Source organism: Pantherophis guttatus, chromosome 1, assembly GCF_059756535.1.
Source record: "Pantherophis guttatus breed Tessera chromosome 1, ASM5975653v1, whole genome shotgun sequence".
NCBI classification, from domain to species: Eukaryota; Metazoa; Chordata; class Lepidosauria; order Squamata; family Colubridae; genus Pantherophis; species Pantherophis guttatus.
The window spans coordinates 240,828,416-240,844,211 of NC_142063.1; the positions used below are offsets into that span (position 1 = coordinate 240,828,416).

At 37.6% G+C, this 15,796-nt stretch overlaps 1 long non-coding RNA gene across 2 annotated transcripts; it reads left to right on the forward strand.

The window, feature by feature from the left end:
- Window positions 1-224: 224 nt before the first annotated feature.
- Window positions 225-9,357, forward strand: LOC117660789 (uncharacterized). 2 transcript variants are annotated; one of them, XR_004589798.3, is made up of 3 exons: window positions 225-384; window positions 3,038-4,485; window positions 7,936-9,357. It is a non-coding gene; the product is annotated as an uncharacterized LOC117660789 (long non-coding RNA). The 2 variants fall into 2 exon arrangements; XR_015731388.1 differs by having other exon boundaries at window positions 7,939-9,357.
- Window positions 9,358-15,796: the final 6,439 nt, after the last annotated feature.

The following is a 15,796-nucleotide window of genomic DNA, read 5'->3' on the forward strand; positions in this document are numbered from 1 at the left end:
TTGAATACTTAGTATACCTACATACATGGAGTTTCTGGTGCTCGTACCCTCTGAGATGTTCATCAACAATTCCTTCTGAGGTTTTTTTCCCCCCACATTAGATCATTGTGAGGGAACAATCATGCTAGAAATGGTCTTCTAGGATACATTAAACTAATACTGTACCAAATCTAGAGTTTCTACTGTATCTGTGAAAACTATTTTTTTTTATTTTTATATGGGATGGTGTTTTTGATCTTATTGTGATGAGTTGGTGGACAATGCTTACTTATTTGTATATTTCCTAGTTTCAGAATGCTCAAGAGAAAGAAAGAATCCCCTGATGTCTTCCTTCCAGAGCTAACAAATGTGTAGGAAGCCAAGGCAGAGATGTTACAAAAACATGTAAGCTTCTTATCTAGCCAGCCCCCCCCCACCCCGGCCATTTAAAGTAAAGGTAACTGTCCTCCATGAAAATTTCTCTGACATTGCGTTCTCCTTGAGGAAAAGACCTTGTGAGTAGCCATGCCTTTTTTGATCAGCTTGAAGTTTTATTTACCAAATTTATTTGCCACCCATCTCACGGTTCAGACAACTTTGAATGAGAATTACTAAAACATGCAGAAGAGAATACTGGCATAGCTTGACCCAAAATAACAGCCTTGTGTTACCTGTTGAGCACTAACTATTTACCAGCAACTCATAATCACACAAAGTTTTGCACCCTAGATCTATCCCTATTTTTTGCAGCTTTCGATTGATTAAACCAAATATCAACCAAATATTGATTATACAATTCTGTGTATAATTGTACAATTCTATACAAAGCTTTTGATTATACAATTCCAAATATTGTCCCAAACTTCCATGCATTGACATCATTCATACACACTCCTATGAAAAACTTCCAAAGCTGATTTTAACCAAAAGCATCTCCTAAATTCATAGAGCTGTGCAGGGGGTCAGATTTAAGGGCAAAAAGAAAAAAAAGAAAAGAAAGTATTTCAGAGCATGGAGGTACATCTATGTATAATTTTTTAAACCAAGAAATGTTAGCATTGTGAGTCGTCTAGAGTCACATCATGATGAGATGGATGCAAATGAATTTAATTAATACCGTGTTTCCCTGAAAATAAGACCCTGTCTTATATTTTTTTGAACCCTGAAATAAGCGCTTGGCCTTATTGCCATGCATTCAAAAGCCCGATTGGGCTTATTATCAGGGGAGGTCTTATTTTGGGGAAAAACAGGGTAGATAAAATAAATAAAATGCATTTAAAGAGGGCAACCATGCAATCCCAAGTAAAGACACAGTTGCTGACAGGGGCTATGGGAGTACATTTGTATGCCTCTTTCATCTTGATTGCAAAGCAGTGCTGAGCCCTAATGTGCAGTATGTACACTATAGTTATTAGTATTTTTAGAATCTTGCCAAAACATTATCCCCCCCCCAAAAAAAAAATATTAAAGTATGTAACATTAACTTGTCAAAGTAGTTTAAGAAAATCGACTTGATGGATTGACGGTACAGAAATTAGCTATGCAAAACATCTTTACTGATGGACAGATCAATATTTTGCATGTGACTCAAGTATCTAAATTAGGTACCATTTGGTTCTTGAGCACAAGTGGTGAAAGTTAACCAATAGATCCAGAACTTCCCACAGCAAGAGATCCATTCCTGCTGCTACTCTTCAGCCTCTAGGCTCAGTCCCTAGCATAACCACAAGCCTTCAGTAGGGCTAGCTTGCTGCTCCTTCTTTTTCCTAAGATGCTGTTTGCTACACCTTACCAAAAGCTGAGCAGAGGAGAACTTCCTGTTGGAATCCTATCTGCCAATTTCTGCCTTCCTGCTGTATATTGCTAAATCAATGCTCCACAGGTATCTTCCAAATATTGCAATACGAGCTCTGTTCCATGTGGACATGCATCATAATATATTTAATCATGCTAAAGTATCCTTGAAAATTACTAGAACTGGTGATTTTTTTCTCACCATTTTGGTACAAGAAAAACACATGAAAACTAAAGTGCGTGCCTTATTATATAGGGTTAACATCATTTAAAAGGCAAAGAGGCTTCCCAAAACAAGGAAGCTTTGACCACCAAAAAAATAAAATAAATGCCACTGATGTACAGATTCCTTTTTTGTTATCCAATTAAGATCAGTTCTACTCCAAGTTCCTCTTTCAGAATAGTCTCAAGATATTAAATTTTGTTTTATTTAGAGGCTAGTTTATTCTGTCAAATTTATTTCTCTAATTGTTGTTAGTGTAGTTTCACTTTCTCCAAATATGCCTGGATGATTAAATCTATTACTTATCGCTTCGAATTATTCTTCCAGTTTCAGTTCCACCTTAATAAGAAATATTTCCGTATTAATTCTTTAGTAAACATTATTATACATTATAAGTTCATCATTGAATATACATTGTGATTTTCATTTTGGCCTGATTAGATGGACATTATAAGTAATATTCATTGTTGTTTTGTAATGGCATAATTTGTTTAAACGATAATGGTGACAGCAATTTCCACAAAAGGTGCTCAAATATCACACAGTAGCCAAACAAACACCTTTTCCATATTTTGTATTTTGTAATAGAACATGCAAATGATGTTTGATTTTTGAATTGTTTTAATTTAAACTATTATATTAGGTTAGATTTGAATGTAGACATTAGGGGCTGTGAAAATGATTTGGCAGAAGGCCTCTGGATCTTGTTGGAACGTAACAACCTTTCTGCAATTCATAAAAGAGCCTGACTCTTTTTTTTTTAGCCTTCCACAAGAACATGATAAAAATAATGCTGCTGCTTTAAGAGTCACATTAGGTTTAATGAATACATCCCTTAAAGCTGCAGCTTCTTTTTTTCAGATTTGTGTGCAAGCCTGAAAAAAGCCAAGCGTCTTTAATAAATAGCTCACCTGAGGCCCCAAACTCTTCTTCTGAATCATTTTTGAAATGTGCACTGCCCTATTATTAATGACAAGTTGTTTTACAGGTGAGTAAGATACATGTATTCACAATGCCCTGCATTTAATTTCTTTCTTTTAGATTCTGAAGAAGAGACAACCGGAGACTTGGATGTACCTCAGTGCACCATGCTGCCCTGTGCATTTTTATTTGAGATTAAATCCCATTGAATATAGAGGACAGATAAGTATGGTGCATCTGGTAAAAGAAACGGCTGTAATCATTGCAGAAATGTCATTTCTGAAAATATGCCACACTTTTTAAACTGCTTTTTTCAAGAAGAATAATGTTGACAGTAACTCCTTATTCGGAGCCATCTTGACTGGTTTGGGAGTGTCTGTTGGAGGGAGCTCAGTGTTGCATCATGTGTCTCTTGCACAGGATGTCAAAAGGAGTTTCCTGCACCCCTGGAGAATATAGAAATGAAGGTAGTTGCTGTTATATTAAAAAAAAAAAAAAAAGCATCATAGAAGCGATGCACCAGCTGTGCCTTCTGTTCGCCCTTAGAGGGCACACTGCAGCCTTATTGGTTTCAAGGAAAGAAACCACTGGTGTAAATTGAAAGAATTGTATAGTGATGCCTAGAATACAGTCACTCAAATATTTATAAGCACCTTTTTTTTAAAAAAAAATGTGGATGTGTGTGAAATGCTGACTTAGGTTGTTGAAAATCTGACCATAGTGAGCTAAATCATGCTATCTGTGCATTTCAAAATAGTAGAGGAAGGAAGTGAGAGCTTTAAAACTTATTTGCAGCTCAGGGTCTACGCGAGGTATTTGCAATTAATAGATTTAAGAGTACATATCATTTTAGAAATGAAATACCATTGTGCAGCAAAAAAGCCTTATGTTACAAATATAAGAAGTATATTACAGTCTCTATAGAATGAGACTGATAACTAGTTTGGCTGCCCAAGAGAATAATGGAACCTACCTAAAATTTCAGAGCCAAGACTAAGGATATAAGCTGTGTTTAGTATCTTCTCCTTAGATTTAATGTTTCGAATTCATTTCTAAAGCAGATCTCTGACTAGGCAGTTTTTCAATTAAGCCAAGTAATCAAATCAATCCCTCCTTGGCATCTTTTCAGAGTCTGTTCATAACTAGCCACGTGCCCAGTGATGGTTTTGATATACATGAAATACGCTTTCTGCCCCCACTACATTCTTGATCATTATGCTGCACGAATCTTATGCCCTATTTTGGAGATACTTTATGTCTGTGAGTGCTCAATGGGCGACTATGGGTTGTCTTTTTTCACGCTTACAAGTTTAGCACCATGATAGCTCAGGAACAAATGCTCCTTTGTGAAGGTTAACCAAGTAATAGTGTAGTGGAGAAAAATCACAAAATTGAAGATACATCTTTTCTCTATTTTCCCATCTTTTAAACCTGGCCAGGATCAAACCCAGATGGTCCCTTTGTTTAGCAGACTCCCCCTCCCCCACAAGTCTACCTAGATCAAAGACTAGAAGCTTTACCAGCTCCCAGTACAGCTCAAAGGCAGCTTTCAGAAGAGAAGAAACTAGGTAAGAAACCCTAATCAGCTTGATCTCCTGTATTTATAGCTTGGTAACCTGACTTCAGATGGATCTTTAATTGAACTGGTTTTTGATTGGTGCAGATTGGTGAAGGCTGTCTGGATTATGGTAACTAATTCATGAAACTCAACAGATACTGGTCATGAAAGCTTATGCCAATATATTAATCCCAGGTACACTGACAAGGATCTACCAACTTCTCCCAGTTGGCCAGAAAAATCAGACTGTAGGATGTGTCCAATTACTATAAAAACCTTTGCTTTCCCACAGTTTGGGGATCCTCTTTCTTGTAAAGCAGGTACCAATGATGTTCCTTCTTCAGACTGAATTCATGACAATAGTGTTCACCACAAATTCTCCAGTGAGCTTAATGGTTGAATAGGCCCTTGATCTTCCCAGTCTTGGTCGAGTAATTGTATTGATCTTATTTAGTAAACAAATTGTTTCACGCAGTCTAGAAGGGGAAGGAAAAGAATTTGAACCTCAAACTTTCTTCACTGGCCTCCTGTTCAGATAAAGAAGGTTCTGCCTGGATTCTGACATCCAAATGGCATTTCCATCATGGGAATAAGAAGACCTGTTTTTAGTCCTGCCACCATTCAGCATTCAATAGCATCTTATGTGTTGGTAGATGATGTGTAATAATTATTAGTTTGGCTTATGTTAATCTTTATCTTTTAAAGGCAACATTAAGTCAATCCACCTAGCGCTAAAGACTGGGTGTTACTATAGTAACTTTACAGCCTGTTTGGCTGTGACAAAGGCTCTTCATCTCGTCCATTTCATGGTTCTGTCTCGACCTATTCCCTCCCAGGGTTTTATTATAGTGTCCTTTAAGAGTATCTGCAGGAGCCACAGCTGCTGTGCTTTTATAGTAGAAAAAAAACCTTTTGCTGTGTGAAAGACTCAGCTCTAAGAGGTCTTGTGGGCTATCTGCTCCACGTGGTGTCAAAAATAAGGCAAAACAATGCTAGGTTTGTTTAAAATTAATGAAACCAGAAAAATTAACAAATTAGTAGCAAAACTAATAAATTAAGCAGCTAATTTACCAAACACAATTCAGGGATCTTATTTGTTTTAGGTTTTTTTTTTTTTTAATGGAAGCATTATAGGGATACATGAAAAGGTCCCACTTTTACAGTTTAGCAAGTTGGGAGTCTATGGAATAGAAAAATCTAATAACAATTTGCAGACCTAACGTTTACTATTTAGCAACTATTTTCCCCCCAATGCTTCATTTTTGACAGGCACAAATGTACAGCAGAGAGAAAATTTCTTGTTTCAAAATTCAATGCAACTGATTTAGATAGAAATAAACTAGACAATACCTTGGTTGACATCAGTGATTTTAACTGAGAAAAAATTGAGTAAAACTGAGTTTTGAAATGTATAGGCTTTAAGTGAAATACATTTTACATGTTCAGAGTGCTCTTTTTCATTGTCAATACAAAACTGCAGTGCGGCTGTTAGTAACAAGTAGTTGTGTAAGCTGCTCAAGGCTTAGCAGATCAGCTGGCCTATTTAATGATTTGTCTTAATAATGCAGACAATTTAGCTTCTGCGTAGAATGCTTGCTGACAGCCACTTTTGCCGTTTCAGATCTCCACAGTGCTTCACTATCAAAACATTTGGTGTTGTGCTTATTTTCTTTTTTTTACAGTGGCCAGATTCACTACACTCATCTTTTAATGAAAAACATATTTTTAATTCTACAACAATAGCAGCTCAATGGCCCGTTTTCCCTCTCTTCTATCTCTCCGCTTGAATATCCATGCCTCAGTAATAACAGTAAGATTTGGCAAGGCTTATTCATAAGGATTTGAGCAGAGTCATTCTCCAGTTGTGTTAATTGTTGCACTGGGAGGCCAGTGAATGGTGAATGGTAGCTTGTTAACTTGCTAAGCAGCTGGTCAGCAGGATAGTTTGATTCCAGCAAGGCTCTTGACACCTCTGCCAAGGGTTATTGATACCTCACACATCCCAGCTGAGACAGATTGTTTTAGTCCTGCTTCATATCCATAGCACAGTCTGTAGTTAGAGAAATAGTGATTGACAGCTCACACCTCCTGGGCCTTTCTTACTACCAGACACAACATCTGCTATGCCCTGTGGAGCAGTCAACCAACACACAGTAAAGAACTGTTTCAACTATTGTCAGAGTTGATTTTTTTAACCCTTTTCTGGACATTCTCTGGCAATGCATACATAGGTGTTGTGGTTGTCTCTTTCTTTTTTCTCCCGTTTTCCCCCCAGTTATATTACACACTGCACAGTTCTGGACAGTATTGAAAAAGGAGTCTAATTGCTTTAAATAGTCCTATTACAAATGTTTATTTAGGGCCACGGTTGTGAAGTTGCTTAACAAAATCAGGCAATATGGACAGATTCCTAGTGGCAGAGCCATAAAGAAAACCATTTAGTATTGATTAATCACAGCATATTTAATTACACCAGAGATGATCAATATTATACACTAGGAAAAGCATTGCCGTGAGTTATGAAAAATATGATGTCTAAATTGAAGATATGGGGCAACATTTGTTAAAGGACTCTAAGAGATAACTAAGGATCAATATTGGACACTCAGAGCAGAATGAACTTGGAATCTGCTTTTCAACTACAGTATGTGATTCATTTAAATAATTCTTAGATGAATTTTTAAAGGCTTATAAAACATAAATGCAAAAAAAATTGTCATTTGTTTGCATATAAACAGTGCATGTAGAATATTTTAAATATTGCCAAAAGTAGTATATGGATTGGAAGAGGTGATTAAAAAAAACAAACCATGGAGTTGTCTTACAAAAGATTATAAAATATCTGACAACTGCTGTTAAAACTTACTTTGCAATAAAACTGCAATTTTAGTTACAAGTGTGCTAATTTGTATTCTTTGTAGCATGAGGCTAATGATATGAAGTCTTATGTCTAATCATAAAATATAAAGTCAGAAACGTCAAATTCTAGGCTTATTAAATACATAACCATGGGCTGTTATACAAAGCGTAACCACAGCACAATGCCAAATCTAATAACTGAACATTATTCATCATATTAAATGAAGGCATTCATGTAGTTAACTAGTAACTGGAGAACCAGGGGGTTGGGGGAGGAGCTACAAATATGTGTTACAGTGCATGTCACATTGCAAACTCCAAGCTTTCATTCTTAAATCTGAAGTCAAATGAAAATATGTGTCTGTGTGTGTGTATAGATGATATAGATATAGATAGATATAGATATAAAATACCTCATATGATTTGCTTCATGATATCATGATGCACATTTTGTCACCTTGTCTTATAGTGAATACTTATGCTGATAATTGCACTGTACTTGTATCAAAAGCACGGAGGCAATTCCAGGTTGAAAGGATTAGCTGGTGATATCATTGTTGCCCAATGGATGCCCAGCTGAGTGTTCTTTTCTTGTCCCCAGCAGAAGGTGGAATGAAGGACAGGAACTCACCCTATCCCACAGCAGTACTCAGCTCTCAAACACGGGACCTCCAACCCAGAGTCCTAAGCACATGAGACACTGTGTTCCTTTATTTGCTAATAATATAAGGGTGCTATAACAACAAAACCCATGTTGGGAGATGTGAATAATTAGCAAAATATCAAAGTAGCAAAAATTTCACTTTATCCTCATTAAACTATGGATGATGATGCTGGCACTAGAAAAACCTTTCAGCTGCTAAGATCTGAAGATGTGGCCCATCAATAACTAGTTTTGGCCCACTTTGAACTATCAAGAGCAATGAAGCTATATTGATCTTCTTAAGCAATTATGCCAATTTTAAGCCTAATATTCTACTGAGTGAATCTGCAGACTGTGGTGGTTTGCCTATTAGACATAAATTTATGCCACACCTTCCTCCAATTCCATCTCCCAGCTCTCCAGGTGACAAGTTTATCCATGGATGGAAGACAAGAAAAATGGAACAGATATCTGAGGTCCAATGTCTTCATCTTCTAATGTTTCAGCTCTTCAAAGTATTGATTAAAACACACCCACTCCATTTTATTGATACATGTTTATAGTAATAAATCACAGCTTCATGAATTTCAGTTTTCACCAGAGATAGGCTAAATTTGAGGAAGTGCCTGGGAGAAGCACCAAGAGCTGTTTAATTTTTTTTTAAAGTTCAGTTGCCATTACTTAACTTCCAGATATCTAAAAAAAAAAAAAGACACACAACCTTTTTGCATAACTTCAAGAGGCTGAATAAAATTACGCCATCTCCGATTTCTTCAGGACCATTCAGCTGAAAAAGTATTTTAGACCAAACATCTTTGCAGCTTCTGAGGCTGGGTTTTCACTGTATTATCATGTGTCAGAAGAGAAATTTGAATGGCTGTGTTATCTGTGTTTACAGTGCCATAAGGATATGTTATGCTAGAGAGGAAGTAATAGTGTTATTTATTATAGCAATGTAATTAGCAGTACTGTTATTGCTAAACATTGCTATAACCTCTTGTCAGCATCGTGTAACTCCACCATAACTCACTGCGTATTTTATATCCCAAAAGGAGTTATTGACTGGGTTTAAATGATGCTATCAAACTGGTACTTCTGTGGATTAAATACAAACCTACTGTTTCAGTAGCCTTGCATCTGTTGCTGAATATTTTCTTTCATCTCTCTATCAAGACAAATTCTGACATCAGAACAGAAGCAGTATATTATGATCCCCAGACAATGAATCTTCATCAAAACAGAACCTCCAACAAGTTGCTGTCGAGTTAACCATGTCATGAAAGACATTTTCTGATGACCCATGTGTTGTTATTGTTGATGTTATTGTAGTTGCACTTACAACTGCTCTTCACCAATAAGCAAATTAAACATTTTACATGTTGATAAGAATAAGATTGATCATTATTTTGGGAATTCATAAACCGCTACTCATCAAAAGAAAATAAATGGGGGAAACGATCATATATCTACAAAACAACATAATTAGAATAACAAAAGATAGTTGTAAAATTACAACTCCAAGCTTCAAAAATCCACGGGGACAATTAGTTCAAAGCCAGTTCACAACCTTTTGATCTAATACTGAAAACTTACTAATAATAATGACAACTGCACCTGAGGTTGCAGAGAGGTTGTCTACAGATGGGGGCGTGGTCGTGCAGTGCTTACTCACTGCTCACTGCCAGGGCTTCAATTCTCACCAATTCTCAAGGTTGACTCAGCCTTCCATCCTGCCAAGGTCAGTAAAATGAGGACCCAGATTGTTGGGGGCAATATGTTGACTCTGTAAACCCCTTAGAGAGGGCTGTAAAGCACTATGAAGTGGTATATAAGTCTAAGTGCTATTGCTATATACAAGAATATTGACCTAGTTACTACATAATGAACAGAAGCACATATTTATTTAGGGAAGGGAATTCTTCCCTAGGTCATGTGATCAAAATTCAGACACTTGACAACTGGTTCATATTTATGATGGTTGCAGTATCCTGGGCTCATGTGACCACCTTTTTCAACCTTCTGACAAGCAAAGTCAATGGGGAAGCCAGATTCACTTAACAACTTCCAGTCGGGCTTCAGGCCTGGGTACAGCACGGAAACGGCATTGGTCGCATTGGTTGATGATCTCTGGAGGGCTCGGGACAGGGTTGCTCCTCTGTCCTGGTCCTGTTAGACCTCTCAGCGGCTTTTGATACCATAGACCATGGTATCATGCTGCACCGGTTGGAAGGGTTGGGGGTGGGAGGCACCGTGTTGCGGTGGTTTTCCTCCTTTCTCTCCAACCAGTCACAGTCTGTGTTGACAGGGGGGCAGAGGTTGACCCCGAGGCCCCTTGTATGTGGGGTGCCACAAGGATCGGTCCTCTCTCCCCTTCTGTTCAACATTTATGTGAAGCCGCTGGGCGAGATCATCCGTGGTTTCGGGGTGAAGTACCACCAGTACGCTGATGACACTCAGCTGTACATCTCCACCCCAGATCACCCCAATGATGCCCTTGAAGTGATGTCCCAGTGCCTGGAGGCCGTGCGGATCTGGATGGGGAGAAACAGACTCAGACTCAACCCATCCAAGACCGAGTGGCTGTGGTTTCCAACACCCTGATATAGTCAGTTGGTGCCATCACTGACTATTGGGGGCGAGTCGTTGGCCCCCACAGATAGGGCTCACCACTTGGGTGTCCTCCTGGACTCACGGCTGTCTTTAGAAGAGCATTTGACGGTTGTGGCCGGGAGGACTTTTTATCAGGTCCGCCTGATTCACCAGTTGCATCCCTTTCTGGATCGGGACTTGTTACGTACAGTCACTCATGCCCTCGTCACTTCATGCCTGGACTACTGTAATGCTCTCTACATGGAGCTCCCCTTGAGGAGCACCCGGAGGCTCCAGCTGGTCCAGAATGCAGCCGCGTGGGTGGTTATGGGAGCGACATGGTGCTCCCATGTGACTCCCCTCCTGCGCGAGCTGCACTGGCTCCCGGTGGTCTTCTGGGTGCGCTTCAAGGTTTTGGTCACCACCTTTAGAGCGCTCCATGGCTTAGGACCAGGGTACTTATGAGACTGCCTTCTGCCACCAGTAGCCTCTCACCGACCAGTGCGCTCCCATAGAGAGGGGCTCCTCAGGGTGCCGTCGGCCAAACAGTGTCGACTGGCAGCACCCAGGGGGAGAGTCTTCTCTGTGGGAGCACCTGCCATCTGGAATGAGCTCCCCCCAGAGATACGGAGGATCCCAGATTTACGCACTTTCCGCCGCGCCCTCAAAACATTTTTATTCCAGCAGGCTGGTCTGGCTTGACTCTCCCTTTTAATTTGCTTTTAAGTTTTATACAAATTGGGTGTTTTTAAATTCGTTTTTTTGGGGCCAAAATTATTTAATGTACTTTTAAATGGTTTTTAACTTTTGTATGATGTATTTTTATCTTGTGGCTGTTCACCGCCCTGAGTCCTTTGGGAGTAGGGCGGTATATAAATTAAATAAAATAAAAATAAAAAAATAAAACTGTATCACTAACTTAACCATTGCAGTGATTCGCTTAAGAACTGGGGCAAGAAATGTCGTAAAATGGGGCAAAATTCACATAACAAATGTCTCACTGAACAACAGAAATGTTGGGTTGAATTGTGGTTGTAGGCTGAAGACTATCTGTAAACAATTTATAGAACTTTACAGAGCCTAGACATCACAATCTTTATAGGCCCGTGATGGCGAACCTATGGCATGTGTGCCAGAGGTGGCACGCAGAGCCCTCTCTGTGGGCACACGCGTCATTGCCAGCTGCTCTTCTGGCTTCCAGGGCATGCATTGCCAGAAACCCAAAGACCAGTTGGCTGGCACACGCATGCCCACCAGCTAGCTGGTCTTCGGGTTTCCATCGCTCCGTCGCCCATGCGCCGGTTCCAGTTTGGGCACTTGGTGCCGAAAAGGTTCGCCATCACTGTTATAGGCATTCCTGGCAGAAGGGGGAATAAGAATTTAGCATAGGAAGTTTTTTTTAGTTTGTTTAGTTGTTCAGTAAACTAACTGTAACCAGACAACACACTGTTTATATAGACATTGAAACCATTGCTAATTTTTATATAGCAAAAATAAGAAAAAAAAATTAGCATAGGAATATCACCCCATTCTAAATCCCAAGAGGTAAAATGAGCATGGAAAATAAAATGGAATTTTGTGGGATTCTATAGCACAGGAGTGTCAAACTCGCAGCCCGGTGCATCACATGCTGGCCATTCCCATACCCAGTTTAGCGCAGGGGGAAAAAAGTCACGATACGCCATGTGACGATGCTGTGATGATGTGAGTTTGACACCCCTGCTGTAGCTGATGGAGCGGAGTCCAGCTTTCCCTCATGCTAACATTGACTCACTTTATCAACCTGTCTTCTGTGCCATGGTTGAGGGTATAAAAAATATATCGAGATTAGCATTCTCCCTGCCACCTTTCCAATGGATACAATTTATCACAGGGACTAATGCCACTTTAATACCAAAACTATAACTAGAATGTTTGATAAATGAGTAATGACTAAATGAGGACTACATGTATAATTATTGCACAACAGGCCTGTGAAAGATTAAGAGATTATTGTAGATCAGGAGTGTTAAACTGTCAGCCCGCAGGTTGGATGCGTCACACGCAGGCCACGCCCACCCCAGCTTCACGAATGGGAAAGACATCGAGAAACATCACGTGATGGCAATGTGATATGGCGAGTTTGACACCCATGTTGTAGATGCTACCAACAACAGGAAATAATCCCACTCCCCATTTCAATGATTAGGAATATATAGATTATGATCCAATTTAAAAAAGGAAATATTCACATCTGATAGGTTTTAAAAGGATTAAACAACATCTATAGAAAATATTATTTCTAACACTGAAACTTTTGTATGCATCATTCACTAATGGATAGATTATATATATAATTGTTAAAATAAATTACCCAAGGCCCTTTAAAAATGTGACCTAGAGCCTTTATATATTCAACAGAGAAGCTTATAAAATGCATGAACCATTAACAGCAACAGAATAAGACAGAAATAGACAGACCAAAAATTGATTCAGGCAGCAGTTTTTCTTTCATATGTTTTACTGATAATTATAATTATGAATCAAATTGAAATATTCTCAACAAATTGACTAAAAAGCCCATTGAAAAGGAAAAAGATTTTTTTTAAAAAAAAATCAAAGAAGTAAATGCAGATGTTACATGGTTTCAAGAGAAATATATTTCAAAAGACAATGTTAATATGGTGAAAAGTAACCATTTAGGTAAAAAATTGTGGTCTGTGGTGGAAAGAAGAAGAATGGATTAGAACATCAGAAACTTACAGGAAACTTAAAGAAATTTGTTATGTTGAAAGATTTATTATTATTGCAAGTACAAAATTACAACTGCTTTAATTTATGTTGGAAACAATAGCAAAACAAAATTGTGTGATTTTTTTTTTAAAAAAATCACTACTTAAAATTGAAGAAGGAAACATTTTGATTCTTGGAGATATGAATAATTTTTATATGAATGATTTCCCCCACTATCTTTTAAAATTTTTAAATGTTTAATTGGTTTGTGGTTTTTTAAATTTTGGGCCAAATTTATATAGATTTTAATTGTTTTTAATATTTGTATTTCATGTTTTTAATTCTGGCTGTGCACCGCCCTGAGTCCTCAGGGAGAAGGGCGGTATATAAATTGAAAAATAAAATAAAATAAAATAAATCTTGATAAACTTAGTTTACTAATTCTAGTAAACTTCCTGAAAATATCCTATCTATCTGTCTATCTATCTATCTATCTATCTATCTATCTATCTATCTATCTATCTATCTATCGCTAGCTGATGAGAGCTAAATAGCTTGAAATAGATCTATACTAGTCTCCCTTTATTTCTTTATCAGCTAAATGTATACATATACATATGCATATACATATACATATATATATATAACTTACTCAAGGAAAGACATGTATTATAGCTCATTATTAATGTAATTTATAGACATGGAAGTTGCAGCATTTACATATGCAGATAGTCATCCAATAATTGCAAGATTGCTCAGAAAAACCTCTGATTTGAAAAGGTGGAGGCTGAAAAGTCCAGTATTATTGCAACAGAATATTAAATTGAAATGTATTAAAGAGCTTTTTCCAAACTAATTTAACTATTGATAGTTCGTTATTCATATTAAGGGATTCCTGTAAAGCTTTATGTCAGGATTATTGATTGTTTTGGCATAATTTTTTTAAAAAAGCATATAAAATAGCCTACTATTCTTTTTTGTAAATGGGAAGCTATATAAAAATAAAATTAAAAGATCTTGTTGAGTGAACTGAAGCAATTGGGATCATGATGCAAACATTAACTAATGTTGGATCTAGCACAAAAGATTAAAGTGATTCACAGTGAGCCAGATTTAGTGAGCCAAAGTAAAGGAGACTTACAATAATCTTACAGTAATTTTACCAAACAGAAATAATTTGAGAAATATAAAAAAAAAATCCAGACAAATTGTTGGCTTATCTATTGAGAAAGAAGTAGAGAAAAGAATAATTACTTCAGCTTGGAATGAAAAGAGATATTTTTCAGCTCCAGAAGAGATGGTCAACTAATTTGTTAGAAATGATTCTTAATTATATGGAAAATAGATACCAGAACTGGGCAGAACCGGTTCGGTAATGTCATATCGTCACCGCTACCGGCTCAGGAGAACCAGGCCGAACTGGGAGGAACACACCACTGCCTTGGGACACAGGAACCATCATAAATATGAACCAGTTGCCAAGCATCTGATTTTCATTGCATGATCATGGAGATGCTGCAAAGATCATAACTGTGCAAAATGGTAATAAATCATTTTTTTCAGTGCTGTTGTAATTTTCAATGGTCACAAAACAAACTGTTGTAAGAATGTCATTCTCCATGGAAAGTGGCTTTTATTTCTTTGATTTAAAAAGATAGAAATGATCCAATGCATTCAAAATCATGCAAGTCCATCTTTTTACTATATGTAGATTATAAAATTTTACACCTACAAAGACGTTAAATGGCCTTTTACCAGATATAGCTCATCTTGGACAGAGTTAATCTGCTCCAAAGAGGCAGGTAAAACATAATATTGGGTTTATTTTTAAACGGTGAAACTTAATATTGGGTATATTTTGAGCCACGGTGGCGCAGTGGTTAGAGTGCAGTACTGCAGGCTACTTCTGCTGTTTGCTGGTTGCCAGCAATTTGGCAGTTCAAATCTCACCCGACTCAAGGTTGACTCAGTCTTCCATCCTGCTGAGGTGGGTAAAATGAGGAGCCAAATTGTTGGGGGCAATATGCTGACTCTGTAAACCACTTAGAGAGGGCTGTAAAGCACTGTAAAACAGTATAGTCTAAGTGCTATTGCTACATGGATAATATTAAACAGAAAAATAATGAAAATAATATTTTTTTTCTTAATGTGGGGAAGGCTTCTTGATAATTTGGAACTGAGTTTTCAATTCATGGCTTTATGGAAGATAAATGATGCTTAGAATTTTCTCACACAAAATATTTGTAATAAACAAGAATCCAAGATACTGATAGATGATCCTCTCATCCATCCTTCTTGACATTAGAACTACTGGCAAAAAGATACAGCAAGATAAAAAAATTTCAGGACTGAAAAGGACAAATTAAGGGCATCAACTAAAACTATATGCTGCTGACATCATATCCCCAATTACTTATGCAAGGGATTATTTAGAATGAATAATAATACAGTATCATAAATTGGTAGCAAGATACTGGATTAGTAAGAATAAGATTCAAATAATTACATGGAATTTGCC